Genomic DNA, 15,902 nt, shown 5'->3' on the forward strand with positions numbered 1-15,902 from the left:
ATCGAATTCGGGTAGCAGCTTCCGCTTTGGGTAGCTCTTGGAGGGGCGATTGTCGTCGTACCTTGCTGCAGTGTTGAGTATTTTACTCCATGTGATTTGTAGTGTGTCTTGCGCGGCCTTGAGCCTTTACTTCTGCTTTTTCAGACTCCTCACGGTGGCAACAAGCCTTTTACGGGCAATCTGCTGGTCCGGGTGTCTGTCCGACGTTATGTTGTCCGGACCATTATCCTTGATAGGATTTGTTTGTTCGGTTTGATTATCCGGATTGCCGTTGTCCGGCAGCGGTTCGCCCTGCTCCAGCGCTAGGTCTGTGTGATCGCTATTTCTGTCGAGGCGGGATTTGGGGTGGCGCTTCCGTCGTCGCTTTGACTGCTTTTCGAGGGAACAAGCCTTCGGTGCGTCCTTCCGCTCATCGTCGTCATCTTTTGGTGCGTCCACCATGTATACGTCATATGACGAGGTGGCGTTCCAGGGCCCAATAGGCGTTGGTTCTTCATCGTCTCCTTCATCGGCGTCCATACTGTCGATGTCTTCAGAGTCGAAGTCGAGCATGTCGGTTAGATCGTCGACAGTGGCTACAAAGTGGGTGGTGGGTGGGCTTTGAATTTCTTTATTGTCCGCATCCCAATCTCGCTGATCGTAGTCCAGCCAGGGCTCTCCTGATAAAGAGAGAGACTTTAGTGATTTTATAATATCGCCAAAGGGCGAGTGCTGAAAGATGTCCGTGGCAGTAAACTCCATGATCGGCGCCCAATCGGATTCGATCGGCAGGGCGCGAATGGTTCGGAGTCCGGAGAGGAGTCCGGCTCCTTGGAATCATGAGTCTCGCGGAGTGCGGGGCTGGTGTTCGGCTCGATCGCCGTTAGGATCGCAGCCCCCGAGGCGGCGTCCAACCACCCATCCTCGATCGGCGCGGTTGGCTCCGAATTAAGGGTCGAAGCTGATGCGGGTGCGGCATTTGCGGTACTGTTAGGCGGCAGAGCTAGATCATGCTCGTCGTGGCAGTGCGGCGCGCTCGGCAGTGGCTCGAATCCGTCGAAGATCAAGTCCCCGCGGATGTCAGCCGTGTAGTTTAAACTTCCAAATCTGACCTGACGGCCAGGGGCATAGCTTTTGATCTGCTCCAGATGGCCAAGTGAATTGGCCCGCAGTGCAAAGCCGCCGAAGACAGAGATCTGTCCGGGGAGACAAGTTTCACCCTGGACTGCATCACTATCGATGATCGTAGGAGCCATCAAGCCTGACGGCGACGACACAGAGGAACTCTCAATGAAAGCACCAATGTCGGTGTCAAAACCGGCGGATCTCGGGTAGGGGGTCCCGAACTGTGCGTCTAGGCCGGATGGTAACAGGAGGCAAGGGACATGAAGTTTTACCCAGGTTCGGGCCCTCTCGATGGAGGTAAAACCCTACGTCCTGCTTGATTAATATTGATGATATGGGTAGTACAAGAGTAGATCTACCACAAGATCGGAGAGGCTAAACCCTAGAAGCTAGCCTATGGTATGATTGTTGTTGTGTATGTTGTCCTACGGACTAAAACCCTCCGGTTTATATAGACATCGGAGAGGGTTAGGGTTACACAAAGTCGGTTAGAATGGTAGGAGATCTGCATATCCGTATCGCCAAGCTTGCCTTCCACGCCAAGGAAAGTCCCTTCCGGACACGGGACAAAGTCTTCAATCTTGTATCTTCATAGTCCAGGAGTCCGGCTGAAGGTATAGTCCGGCCACCCGGACACCCCCTAATCCAGGACTCCCTCAATCACACTTCTATTTATTTACAACTCAATGATTACAACTCGATACTAGAACAAAATATGACTCTATATGAATGCCTCCGACGGTGTACCGGGAAGGGCAATGAATCAATAGTGACATGTATGATAATTTATGCATGGTGGCTTTGCCACAAATACGATGTCAACTACATGATCATGCAAAGCAATATGACAATGATGAAGCGTGTCATGAATGAAACGGTGGAAAGTTGCATGGCAATAAATCTCGGAATGGCTATGGAAATGCCATAATAGGTAGGTATGGTGGCTGTTTTGAGGAAGATGTAAGGAGGTTTATGTGTGACAGAGCATATCATATCACGGGGTTTGGATGCACTGGCGAAGTTTGCACAAACTCTCAAGGTGAGAAAGGGAAATGCATGGTACCGAAGAGGCTAGCAATGATGGAAGGGTGAGAGTGCGTATAATCCATGGCTCAACATTAGTCATAAAGAACTCACATACTTATTGCAAAAATCTACAAGTCATCAAAAACCAAGCACTACGTGCTTGCTCCTAGGGGGGTAGATTGGTAGGAAAAGACCACCGCTCGTCCCCAACCGCCACTCATAAGGAAGACAATCAAAGAACACCTCATGTTTCAAATTTGTTACACAACGGTTACCATACGTGCATGCTACGGGACATGCAATCTTCAACATAAGTATTTATCAAATTCACAATTACTCAACTAGCACACTCTAATACCACCATCTTTATATCTCAAAACAATTATCAAGTATCAAACTTCTCATAGTATTCAATGCACTTTCTATGATAGTTTTTATTATACACATCTTGGATGCCTATCATATTAGGACTAGTTTCATAACCCAAAGAAAATTACCGTGCTGTTCTAAAGGACTCTCAAAATAATATAAGTGAAGCATGAGAGATCAATAATTTCTATAAAATAAAACCACCACCGTGCTCCAAAAGATATAAGTGAAGCACTAGAGCAAAATTATCTAGCTCAAAAGATATAAGTGAAGCACATAGAGTATTCTAATGAATTTCAATTCATGTGTGTCTCTCCCAAAAGGTGCGTACAGCAAGGATGATTGTGGCAAACTAAAAAGCAAAGACTCAAATCATACAAGGCGCTCCAAGCAAAACACATATCATGTGGTGAATAAAAATATAGCCTCAAGTAAAGTAACCGATAGAAGAAGACGAAAGAGGGGATGCCTTCCGGGGCATCCCCAAGCTTAGGCTTTTGGTTGTCCTTGAATTTTACCTTGGGGTGCCTTGGGAATCCCCAAGCTTAGGATCTAGCCACTCCTTGTTCCATAATCCATCAAATCTTTACCCAAAACTTGAAAACTTCACAACACAAAACTTAAACAGAAAATCTCATGAGCTCCGTTAGTATAAGAAAACAAACCACCACTTAAGGTACTGTAATGAACTCATTCATTATTTATATTGGTGTTAAACCTACTGTATTCCAACTTCTCTATGGTTCATAACCTCCGATACTAGCCTTAGATTCATTAAAATAAGCAAACAACACACGAAAAACAGAATCTGTCAAAAACAGAACAGTCTGCAGTAATCTGTAGGTTTCGAATACTTCTGTAACCCCAAAAATTCTAAAATAAATTGCTGGATATGAGGAATTTATCTATTAATCATCTTAAAAAATAATCAACCGAATCTCACTCTCCAGTAAAAAATGGCAGCAAATCTCGTGAGCGCTAAAGTTTCTGTTTTTTACAGCAAGATCGCAAAGACTTTCCCCAAGTCTTCCCAAAGGTTCTACTTGGCACAAACACTAATTAAAAGCATAAAACCACATATAAACAGAGGCTAGATGAGTTATTTATTAATAAACAGAACCAAAAAGCAAGAAACAAAAATAAAATAGGGTTGCCTCCCAACAAGCGCTATCGTTTAACGCCCCTAGCTAGGCATAAAAGCAATGATAGATCTAGGTATTTCCATGATAATGATAAGGTAAATCGCGAAAACTCATCTCATACTCCCTATGTTCAGCAGCAAGCTTTCTTTGTGGAAAGCAAAAGTAATCAAAAGGGCTAAATTTAATGGGACAAAAGTCCCCAAGATCAAGCTCGGGAGGTATTGGTTCCTCCTTTGGGCTCTCATATTGCACAACCAATTCATCATTATAAGCATTCTTTTGGCAGAAAGTCACGAGCCTTTGTTCAAGGAGAAACCTAACCCATTGTTATGGATAGGAAAATTATCATTAATTTCAGAGATCCTGTCAACAAGAACATCGGTAGGAACCTTTTTTCTAAGGTTTTCATTAAAAGCAACATGATCTAAAGATCATAAACGCATAATGTCTTCTTGATAAAAAAGGATTGCTTCTATGGGAGGACGGCCGGCATCCACCCTACAATGCGTAAAAATTTCATTGGCCTCTTTTATTACAAATCTGAACTCATGAGCCAAAAAGATGGTCGCTGCTCGCTTAACAGAAGAATGCTCAATAGTAGAAAATTCTAGGAAAATCCTTTGTATGGAAGGATGCATATGTAAAAATTGTCTTTCAAGTTCAACTATGAGACTACTAGTTTTATGAAGAATAGACCTGCTCATGGTGGGCAAAGCACCGGCACAAGTAAAGAAATCTTGAAAAACTCCCTTCCCAATAATATTACCGCTACCAATTCGAAACTTTTTAGTGTGTAAAATAGTAGGATTTTTAAGAGGATCATCAATAGCATCAAAGTTTTCCATATTATTATCCTTATCAACGACAGCCTCTCCACTTCCAGACATGATGGCAACAAATTGCAAAAAGAACAAGCACACAGAAGGCAAGAAGGAAAAAGAGGGCAAATAAAACGGCAAGGGTGAAGTGGGGGAGAGGAAAACAAGAGGCAAATGGCAAATAATGTAATGCGAGGGATAAGAGTGTGTGATGGGTACTTGGTATGTCTTGAGTTGATGCAGATCTCCCCGGCAACGGCGCTAGAAATCCTTCTTGCTACCTCTTGAGCACTGCGTTAGTTTTCCCTTGAAGAGGAAAGGGTGATGCAGCAAAGTAGCATAAGTATTTCCCTCAGTTTTTGAGAACCAAGGTATCAATCCAGTAGGAGACTACACGCAAGTCCCTCATACCTACACAAACATATAAGAACCTTGCAACCAACGCGATAAAGGGGATGTCAATCCCTTCACGGTCACTTACGAGAGTGAGATATGATAGAGATAATAATAATAAGATAAATATTTTTGGTATTTTTATGATATAGATTAGAAAATAAAGATTGCAAAATAAACGGTAATAGAAATAGCTTGTTGACAGGAGATTAAATGGAGAATAAACCCGGGGGCCATATGTTTCACTAGTGGCTTCTCTCAAGATAGCATAAGTATTACGATGGGTGAACAAATTACTGTCGAGCAATTGATAGAAAAGTGCATAATTATGAGAATATCTAGGCATGATCATGTATATAGGCATCACGTCCGAGGCAAGTAGACCGAAACGATTCTGCATCTACTACTATTACTCCACACATCGACCGCTATCTAACATGCATCTAGAGTATTAAGTTCATAAGAATGGAGTAATGCATTAGGCAAGATGACATGATGTAGAGGGATAAACTCAAGCAATATGATATAAACCCCATCTTTTTATCCTCGATGGCAACAATACAATACGTGCCTTGCTGCCCCTACTATCACTAGGAAAGGACACCGGAAGATTGAACCCAAAGCTAAGCACTTCTCCCATTGCAAGAAAGATCAATCTAGTAAGCCAAACCAAACTGATAATTCAAAAAGACTTGCAAAGATAACCAATCATACATAAAAGATTTCAGAGAAGAATCAAATATTGTTCATAGATAAACTTGATCATAAACCCACAATTCATCGGATCTTGACAAACACACCGCAAAAAGAGTTACATCAAATAGATCTCCAAGAAGATCGAGGAGAACGTTGTATTGAGATCCAAAGAGAAAGAAGAAGCCATCTAGCTAATAACTATGGACCCGAAGGTCTGAAGTAAACTACTCACACATCATCGGAGAGGCTATAGTTTTGATGTAGAAGCCCTCCGTGATCGATTCCCCCTCCAGCGGAGCTCCGAAAAAGGCCCCAAGATGGGATCTCTTGGGTACAGAAGGTTGCAGTGGTGGAAATAGGGTTTCATGGTGCTCCTGGATGTTTTCGGGGTATATGGATATATATAGGAGGAAGAAGTAGGTCGGTGGAGCCACATGGGGCCCACGAGGGTGGAGGGTGCACCCAAGGGGGGTAGGCGTGCCCCCTGCCTCGTGGCCTCCTCATTGATTTCTTGACGTCCACTCCAAGTCCCCTGAATCACGTTTGTTCCAAAAATAACTCTCCCGATGGTTTTATTCCGTTTGGAATCTGTTTGATATTCCTTTGTCTGCGAAACACTGAAATAGGCAAAAAACCCAGCAATTTGCACTGGCCCATGGGTTAGTAGGTTAGTCCCAAAATAATATAGAAGTGTATAAAAATCCCATTAACATCCAAAATAGATAATATAATAGCATGGAACAATAAAAAATTATAGATAAGTTGGAGACATATCAGTACACTCACAAACGCAGCAGTCCCTTAACCTATAAGTCTTCAATACACCAAAATCACTAAGGGGCACTAGATGCACTTATAATCTCCCCCTTTTGGTGATTGATGACAATATAGGTTAAGTTTTCAACGGGGATAAACATATGATGTGTAAATACTAATATTGAGGAATTTGATTGCAAGATATAGAAGAAACTCCCCCTGAAGTTGTGCATAGTGAGGAATTTGCTTTTGAAGCAATGCACATTTGAAGAGTGGAATCATGGAGATCTCCCCCTATATCTTGTAATTCATACATGCATTTAACATATGATATGAAGAATTTGAAATGCATGATGAAATATGGTGACTGATGTAATTCAACATGCGTGCATTATCATACATGAGGAAATAGCATGCAGAAGAACATAGCAAAAGTATCAGACCACCATCGTACTTAAGTTTACAACTCGATCCAACAAATCTTCAGAAGAACGAGAGTTGTAACTTAGAAAAAAGACGCCCATATAGAGACCCACGTGAAGACTAACTCAAATTTCTCCCCTTTGTCATCGAATGACCAAAAGGGACGAAAAATGAGGACTAACGCCCCTGAAGAATATCATCATGAAGTCAATGGGTGAGCACTAGCGTTGTTGGGGTCGGTTATTGAAGTAGGGCCTACCGCAGTGTCATCCAAATCTTCATGTTCATCAGTCTTGCACGATGAAGAATAAGAGATGGCCACCAAGTGAGGAACTTTGACCTTCTTGAATTTCTTTGAAGGTGGCTGAGACCAGTCAAAGTGCTGCTTGAAGCCCATTTGTTTGAGATCTTCTTCATCGTAGAGATAAGATAGAACAACCCAGGTGCGATCAAATACTTCATGCAGATAGTAATGGTTCTTCTTCACTGAATTCTGAGTGATGGTCATGTTCTGAAGAATTGAACCAAACTGTCTTTTTACCCACTTATGGTTGCGATCGACCTTCTGGTGAAGACCAAGGAGAAGGTCACAATCAGTCAACACCCTTGGAGCCGTGCCTTGAGGATTTTGCTTTGAAGCATTGGCGACAGAGTCATGAGTGGCAGAGTCATCATTGGTGGAGTAAGATGCAGCTTTGCGGAACTGACCATCTAATGGACGAATGCCTTCATCGATAATAGCAGACTCTCCCTTCTCATCAGATGAGGAAATAAGTCGTTTGAAGACTTCAATGGGCGGCAAGTAACTGAGATGATTTTGAAAGTCAGCCTTGTAATTGATTGAAGACCTTGTTCTAAGGAATCTATAATCCAAGGAGCATAAGGCTTCAATTCAAAAGGCAACAATGCAACGTTTGCCAGAGTCCTCATGAAGAAATCATGGTAGTTAATTGGAACGCCATGGATGATGTTGAATAGCAAATTCTTCATGATGCCAACGACTTCTTCATTCGAGTCGTGGCCTTTGATGGGACTTAGTGTCTTGGTAAAAATGCGATAGACAGTCCATGGCACATACAACAATTCCTTCACGAGGAATTTGGTCCTTGGGGCTTGACCAGGCTTCAGAGGTTTCATCAAAACTTGCATGTAATGGCCAGATAGCTCAGGTTCATGATAGATACAACATGCACCTTCAAGGGGAGGACAGACAGGCATGGCATGAAGAAATTCAGAGGCTGGTGCTTTAAAGTGAGTGTTTTCTGTCATCCAGTCCAACACCCAAGAATTCACATCTTCAGCATTTCTTGTGATGTGCAGCGTCGCGTAGAACTGAAGAATCAGTTCTTCATTCTAGTCTATGATGTCGGTGCAAAAGTTTAGCAGCCTAGCTTCATGAAGCACATTGAGGACTGGTGTGAAGCAAGGCAGTGATTCCATGTCCACATGAGGAATATGCTCATGATCAAATACTTTGTCCTTATCGAAAAGCGGCAAAGAATAGAAGTTGGCTTGGCTTGCAGTCCAGAAAGGCTTCCTTCGCAGACGAGCAGAGTCATAAGGATTGTAATCTGTGAAGAATACATGCTCATGGAAGAAGTCATCAGCCTTGAAGTTCTGCTTCTTGGAGAAGGGATTCTTCGGCTTGGGCTGAGGAGTGTCAGTCAAAGTCATCACAGCCTCAGGAATCACATTCTCGGGAACCACATGCTGAGGAATTTCAGTTTCTACTTCAATAGCAGCCTGGGTCTTCAATTCTTCATCAACATTAACATCAGCACTAGTGGCTGGAATTTCTTCAGGAATGAAAGGAGTGGAGTGATGATCTTCAGAATGCATTTGAACTTCAGTGTGCACTGGGGACTGAGGAATTTGTTGCAGTGGCGTGAACAAGGGAGAGTTGGGGTGCTCACTATCCCAATAATCATCATTCAGCACTAGGGTGGAGCACCCAGTGTCCATGTCTTCATCTTCTTCATTCAATTCTTCAATGCCTGCCTCTTCAGCTGTGAACTGAGGCATAAGCGATGAGACGACTGGGGTTGAAGGAATATTATCCGCTTCAATTTCTTCTTCCAATTACTCTAAAGAAGCAGCAGAAGGAACATCTTCATCAGATCCGCTTGGGATCACATAATCCTCACCAAGGGGAACGAGTTCCTTTGATGGCATGCTCGAGACAGGAACAACATCAATATGATGCTCAAAAGAGCTTGTCAATGGCTTCATCTTCTTCGGTGCTAGGAAATCCGATGAAGCAAATGCTTTCCTTTTCTTCGCTAGTGGTCACTCTGCAGCCTTGGTTTTCTTTGCTTCTGATGCAGAAGGAAGAACTGGACTTGGTGTTGGTGAAGGAGGAGCAGAGGAAATTGGTTCATTTACCTCAGGCACAACTGATGCAGTTGGACTGGTTGGTTCAGTTTCATCAGCAGCCTGATTTTCATCAGTGGTGCTGGCATGTTCTTCAGTGGGCTGAGCAGATGCTTCACCCAGTGGAGATTCAGCTTTTGAAGTGAATTTCTCAGCCAACTTCACAAATCTGACTTTGGCTCCAAGCCAGTCTATGTGGTATACGTTGAATTCATCACTGAGTCCTTTGATCCCAGTTTGGATAGCCACAAGTTCATCAGTTGTCGTGTTGCCAACATTTTTCTTTAGAAAACGCTCCTTCTTGTACTGCACTTTCTTCAACTGCCTGGCCTTCTCAAATTTCCACTTTTCTTCGCCAATGAAGGCGGTCAGCATGTGACTTTGGCCAGGAGTGAGATTGAAGTTAGGCAAAGGTGTGTTAGGATCCTTGTGCCAGAGATCAATATACTCAAGGATCAGCTTGGGATCCAAATCAATGGCACATTTGTGCCTTTTGCTCTAGCGGCCCTTTGTTGTCTGTCTCTAATGATTTCGGTGAGTTCATCATCATCAGCTTCGTCATCACTGGACGGTACTTGGAAGGCGACCTGCTTCTTGTGAGGACTTGGTCTAGTGCCTCGTCCAGCAGTGGCCTTGGTCTTCAGCAAGGTGGGGCCTATTAAGGAATTCGGAGGAGCTGAAGAACTTGCAGAGGCTCCTAAGGCAATTGAGATGCCTTTGGTCCTTTGACACGTGGCGAGATGCGCAGGTGCTGAGGACTTTGCGGGAGGAGCTGAGGACTTTGGAACTTGAGGAACTGGGGCAGCATGAGGAATTGGCTGTGAGGGCATTGAAGAGGTGCTTGGCCGTGAGGGCATTGAAGCTGAGGCACTGGGCTTGTGTGCGGGCTTCTTTGGCATGGCCTTCTTGGGCTTGGTAGCAGAGGCCTCAGCAGTGGCAGCAGCAGCAGAGTCTTCATTGAATTTCTTCACTGCCTCATTTGCCATCTTGGTCAGTTTAGCTTGACGCTTGGCCCATTCATCAGGATAATCCTCACCGCGCTTGAGGTTGGTGGGATCCGCTTCTTGGCCAGGTGCTAATGGAGGTCTTGGGCAAGGAGGGTGAAGAGCGAATTTCTTCATGTACTTTGGAGTTACATACTTGTAATCCCTCCATCCCCGTGCCCATCTCCTCTCAATTTTCTGAATGCGCACTTTGCTCTCATTCTTGGTTTCCTCAGGGGGTGTGCAGTACCCTGCATAGATGTCATCAGGGATTTCAAATGTAGTGCTGAATTCCAGTCTCTTGCCTCCCTTCTGAGGTTTCTTGCCGTCAGCCATTTTCTTTAGCTGAGGAATCTGAACAACAGAGTTCTCTGAAGAGGTATGCAACTTTCCTTCGAGGAACGCTGCAAATGAGTTAAGTTGATGAGAACCTAGTGATTCAGTAGTGGACATGTGTACCTGTGAACAGAGTATAGATGTGAAGAATTTGGAGAGGTCATATGCATTCTCAGAAGTTTTTGCAAAATGAACAAGTTTGAGGAATTCGACCAGATGTGTCTTGAGGAATTTCACTAAGCGTTCTTTGTCTTAGGTTCTAGAGTTGTATAGATTGGAAATCCACACAATTGAGGAATCTTGAAGAAAAACATTGCTTAGGGAAACAGTTCAAAAACAAATGTTTGTGTGAGGTGTTTAGAGTGTGAAGATTGAAGAATAAACACCTTTCGAAGATTTTGAAGAAATCACTGGAATCAATAAGGGTAGTAAAAGTGATTTTAATTACCCTTGACAAAGAACATGACGGACTGAGAATAGTAGATTTGAAGCTCGTCGGTTCAAATCTTCCATGCCCTAACTTGGCTGAGGAAGACAGCTATGGTGGAGGAGTGAAGAAATCCACGGCCGGCACGAGTATGACAGCGATGAGGCCGAGGCAGCAAAGATCTTCCTCACCGGCGACGTTGGAAGTAGCGGAGATGCTAGGTTTTGAGAGCTCGAGCGAGGGAGTGAGGTCGAGCAGAGTAAAAATAGTCTGAGGAGGGTGAGAGGTATTTATAGACGAGGTGAAAAACTGCTCGCTGAGGAAAATTGACGAACGTGCCCAAGGGAGTCCTGGATTAGGGGGTCCTCGAGCGTCCGGACTATGGTACGTGGGCCGGACTGATGGACTGTGAAGATGCAAGAATGAAGACTCTCACCCGTGTCCGGATGGGACTCTCATTGGCATGGAAGGCAAGCTTGGCGTCCCTATATGAAGATTTCTTTCTCTGTAACTGACTTTGTACAACCCTAGTTTCCCCCGGTGTCTATATAAACCGGAGGGCTTAGTCCGTAGAGACAGAGAATCATACTCATAATCAGATAGGCTAGACTTATAGGGTTTTAGCCATTAAGATCTCATGGTAGATCAACTCTTGTAACCCCCATACTCATCAATATTAATCTAGCAGGACGTAGGGTTTTACCTCCAACGAGAGGGCCCGATCCTGGGTATACATTGTGTTCCCTGTCTCATGTTACCATCAACCTCAAACGCATAATTCGGGACCCCCTACCCGAGACCCGCCGGTTTTGACACCGATATTGGCGCTTTCATTGAGAGTTCTGTTGTGTCATCGTCAAGAGGTTCGATGGCCCCGTCAATCATCCACAACAACATTGCCCAGGGAGATACCTTCCTCCCCGGATATATCTTCGTGTTTGGCGGCTTCGTACTGCGGGCCAACTTGCTTGGCCGTCTAGTGAAGATCGATAGCTATGCCCCTGGCCATCAGGTCAGATTTGGAAGCTTGAACTATGTCGCAGACATCCGCGGAGACTTGATCTTCGATGGATTCGAGACCGCGGCAGTAGCCGCTCCTTGTCACCATGATGAACATGACTTAAATATGTCATCGAACCACACCCAGGAGATAGAACCTGCAACTGCTCTGGCTCTAGATCCGGAGAAGATCACGCCATCCAAGGGCGGGAGGCTCAACCCTGCCATGGAGGCCGCACACTCAGTGGAGTTGGAGCCGCACACAAACCCAACCTCAAGTGAGATTTGTGTTACCAGAACCTCGGACACGTTTTCGGCTACATGTTCCGAAGCATGTGCGTCCGCACACGACGAGCTTGATCGGGCATTGATCGTTAATTCAGCTCCGCGGACATCTTCCGGCACTCACCATTAGGCGACATGCTAAACTCATTAAAAACACTCTCCTTAGCGGGGGACTCACAACCGAAGTATATCCGGTTCGAGCTGGAGGCTGGCGACGGAGAATTTTGCTTCCCACCCCCCGCCCACTTAATAGCCACTATCGAAGACTTAACTGACATGCTCAATTATGGCTCCGACGACATTGACGGTATGGACGACGATGCCGGAGAAGAAGAGGCCCAAAACCCGCCGTTTACCGGACGCTGGACGACCACTTCCTCGTATGACGTATACATGGTGGATGCACCGAAAGAGAATAGCGGTGATAACAAGGAAGATCTAGTTGAGGATAAACCTCTCGAGATACAACCAAAGAGCCGGCGTCAGCGGCGCCGCACTAAGTCACGCCGCAACAAAGACAGCAACATCGGCACAGGAGAAGATAACACTCCGGACGGTGTCGAAGACAATGAAGACCCCGTTGAGGCAACTTCCGAACAAGATGAACGGGAAGACGGGCAAGTTAGCCCTGATGAATAGGCCACACACGAAGACTCGGAGGACAGTAATTATCTTTCACTCTCCGAGGATGAGGCGAGCCTCGGCACCGAGGATTTTATCGTGCCTGAGGAACCTCTCGAGCAGGAGCGCTTCAAGCGCCAACTAATAGCCACTGCAAGGAGCCTGAAAAAGAAACAGCAGCAGCGTCAAGCTGATCAAGATCTGCTCAATGATAGATGGACTAATGTCCTGGTAGCCGAGGAAAACGGCCTCAAGCGCCCAGCCAAAAGTTACCCGAAGCGCAAATTGCTACCTCAGTTTGATGACGAGGCGTTGGAGCCCGTACCATCATCGCGCAATGCGGCTGATCGACCAGCACGTGGTCGGGATAAAGCGACAACTCAAGCCGAACACCAGCCTGCCCTACCTCATCGTAAAGGCAGAGATAAAACAGCTCGGGGACACACATATGGCCTACGGCAGGACTTGGACAGTAGAGCAGGTCAGAACAGATCGATCTATGGATCACGGGGACGTGCCCCGACACACCATAACGGCTATCTAGCCAGACGCAATAGTCATTCTCACGCCCGGGCCGAGAACCGCAGACGGACTCCATCCGAGCTACGTCGCGACATGGTCCGATATAGAGGCGCCGCTCACCCACTTTGCTTCACCGACGAAGTAATGGAGCACGAATTCCCAGAAGGGTTTAAACCCATAAACATCGAATCATACGATGGAACAACAGATCCCGTGGTATGGATTGAGGACTATCTTCTCCATATCCACATGGCCCGCGGTGATGATCTCCACGCCATTAAATACCTACCACTAAAACTAAAGGGACCAGCTCGACACTGGTTAAACAGCCTTCTAGAGAACTCCGTTGGCAGCTGGGAAGACCTGGAGGACGCCTTTCGCGATAACTTCCAAGGTACATATGTCCGGCCACCAGATGCCGATGACTTAAGTCACATCATCCAGCAGCCCGAAGAGTCAGCCAGAAAGCTTTGGACTAGGTTCTTAATTAAAAAGTACCAAATTGTTGATTGTCCAGATGCCGAAGCCCTCGCGGCCTTCAAACACAGCGTCCGGGATGAATGGCTCGCTCACCACCTCGGTCAAGAAAAACCAAAATCCATGACAACCCTTATCGCTCTAATGACCCACTTTTGCGTGGGAGAAGGCAGTTGGCTCGCTCGTAGGAGCAACGACGCCAGCAACCCGGGCACTTCTGAAGTCCGAGACGGCAACGGAAAGCCACGACGCAATAAACAAAAGTGTCGTAATAATGATGAAACAACACAAGACACATCAGTTAATGCCGGATTCAGCGGCTCCAAGACCGGTCAATGGAAAAAGCCATCCAAGGCAAATAGGGACGAACTATCCAACCTCGATAAGATATTGGATCGGCCCTGCCAGATTCATGGTACCCCCGATAAACCAACTACTCATACTAACAGAAGATGCTGGGTCTTCAAACAAGCCGGCAAGCTAAAAGCCGAACACAAGGGGAAGGGGCCGCCTAGTGACAGCGATGATGAAGAGACTCGCTAGCCGAATACCAGGGTTCAAAAGCAATTCCCCTGAAGTGAAAACCATAAATATGGTATATGCGACGCACACCCCTACAGGGGAGCACACACACGCACTACAGGACACATACGCCATAGAGCGGGTTCCCCCAAAAATTAGTCATACATGTCCCGAAGGATCGACAACTCTGATCATCGATCCTATCATTGAAGGGTTCCACCTCACGAAAGTCCTTATGGACGGCGGCAATAGCCTTAATCTACTGTACCAAGACACTGTCCACAAAATGGGCATTGATCCTTCTAGAATCAAACCCACCACAACAATCCTCAAAGGAGCAGTATTCGGCGTAGAAGCTCACTGCACGGGCTTCACCACACTGGGAGTAGTTTTCGGTTCGCCAAACAACTTCCGAAGTGAGGGCTTGACCTTTGATATTGCCCGTTCTACAGTGGCTACGACGCACTTCTGGGGCATATCGCTTTTGCTCGATTTAATGCGGTCCCACTCTATGCCCTCACAAAACTTAAAATGCCCGGTCCGTGCGGCGTCATAACAATAAACGGAAACACGGGACACTCCATCCATACAGGGGATTGTACTACAGCCATTATAGCCGAAGCACAAGCAGCCTCGTCAAGCCGCACAACTCATCGACCATTAAGTTGCCAGTTTCCATTAAATGGAACCAATCTGTCTCAGAGTAGGATTAGCAGTTCGGCCTCCGTTGTTCGCCTCACAATCACGCAAAGTTTATACCGCACATGCATAATTATGCACTTAAAATACCCTAGCCATCGGCAGAGGCATAATACGGGCAAGCCTACAAGCACTCCCATTTCCTCCTTTTCATTTCTAACTATTTATTTTTATCTTATCACAGGTGACGCAAAATATGGTCATCTCATAGACTCCTTCGGAGTTCCGCTTCATACACTTACCCCAAGGTTGTTCCTATTAAATGAATCCTTTAACCGAGGCAAGGTGGTGCAGACGTGCGACAAGAGGTCCAAATAATTTTGTAGACCGCACTCTCTATTTTGAGCCTGTAAAGTGCCTTCTCCCTCAGCCTTCGACCACCGGCATGTCAAATAGCCTGGGTCGTGGCATTATTATTTGTAAAATGGAAATTGACAGATCGATAAGATCCCAGTAAACATAATCCATATCCAGTATTCATTTTTTCTAAAAAGATGAATTTCTCTGGTTGTTTCACACTCGAACCTCGGCACGGGTTGCCAAGGGCTCGATATGGGAACAAATGAATTGGTGACAAGTCCGAACAACTTTATAGCACACTTCGGTGTCACGAGTTTGGCCTTATATGCATCAGCTCTGAATCATGTCTTTGGTCAATAGTTGGGTTGGCCGGCTCCTGTGCTTACTACCTTACGTTCCGCTATATCGGCTAGGGTAGTAAAGGGAGAACTACTACGATTGTGTCCCGGTTAATCCGGATGAGCACCTCAATAGAGAAAGCCGAAAACTGACTGTCATGATGTGGCGAGAGCTGGTCAACCACTCGATGACTTATTAGAATCTTTCGCGATTCCTTCCGTATTGCTTGAAGGACCGTTCTTCTGGTCACTCATGTAACACACCGTATTCGGATAACTGCGTACATACCATGGGC

Source organism: Triticum aestivum, chromosome 6A (genome assembly GCF_018294505.1).
Source record: "Triticum aestivum cultivar Chinese Spring chromosome 6A, IWGSC CS RefSeq v2.1, whole genome shotgun sequence".
NCBI lineage: Eukaryota > Viridiplantae > Streptophyta > Magnoliopsida > Poales > Poaceae > Triticum > Triticum aestivum.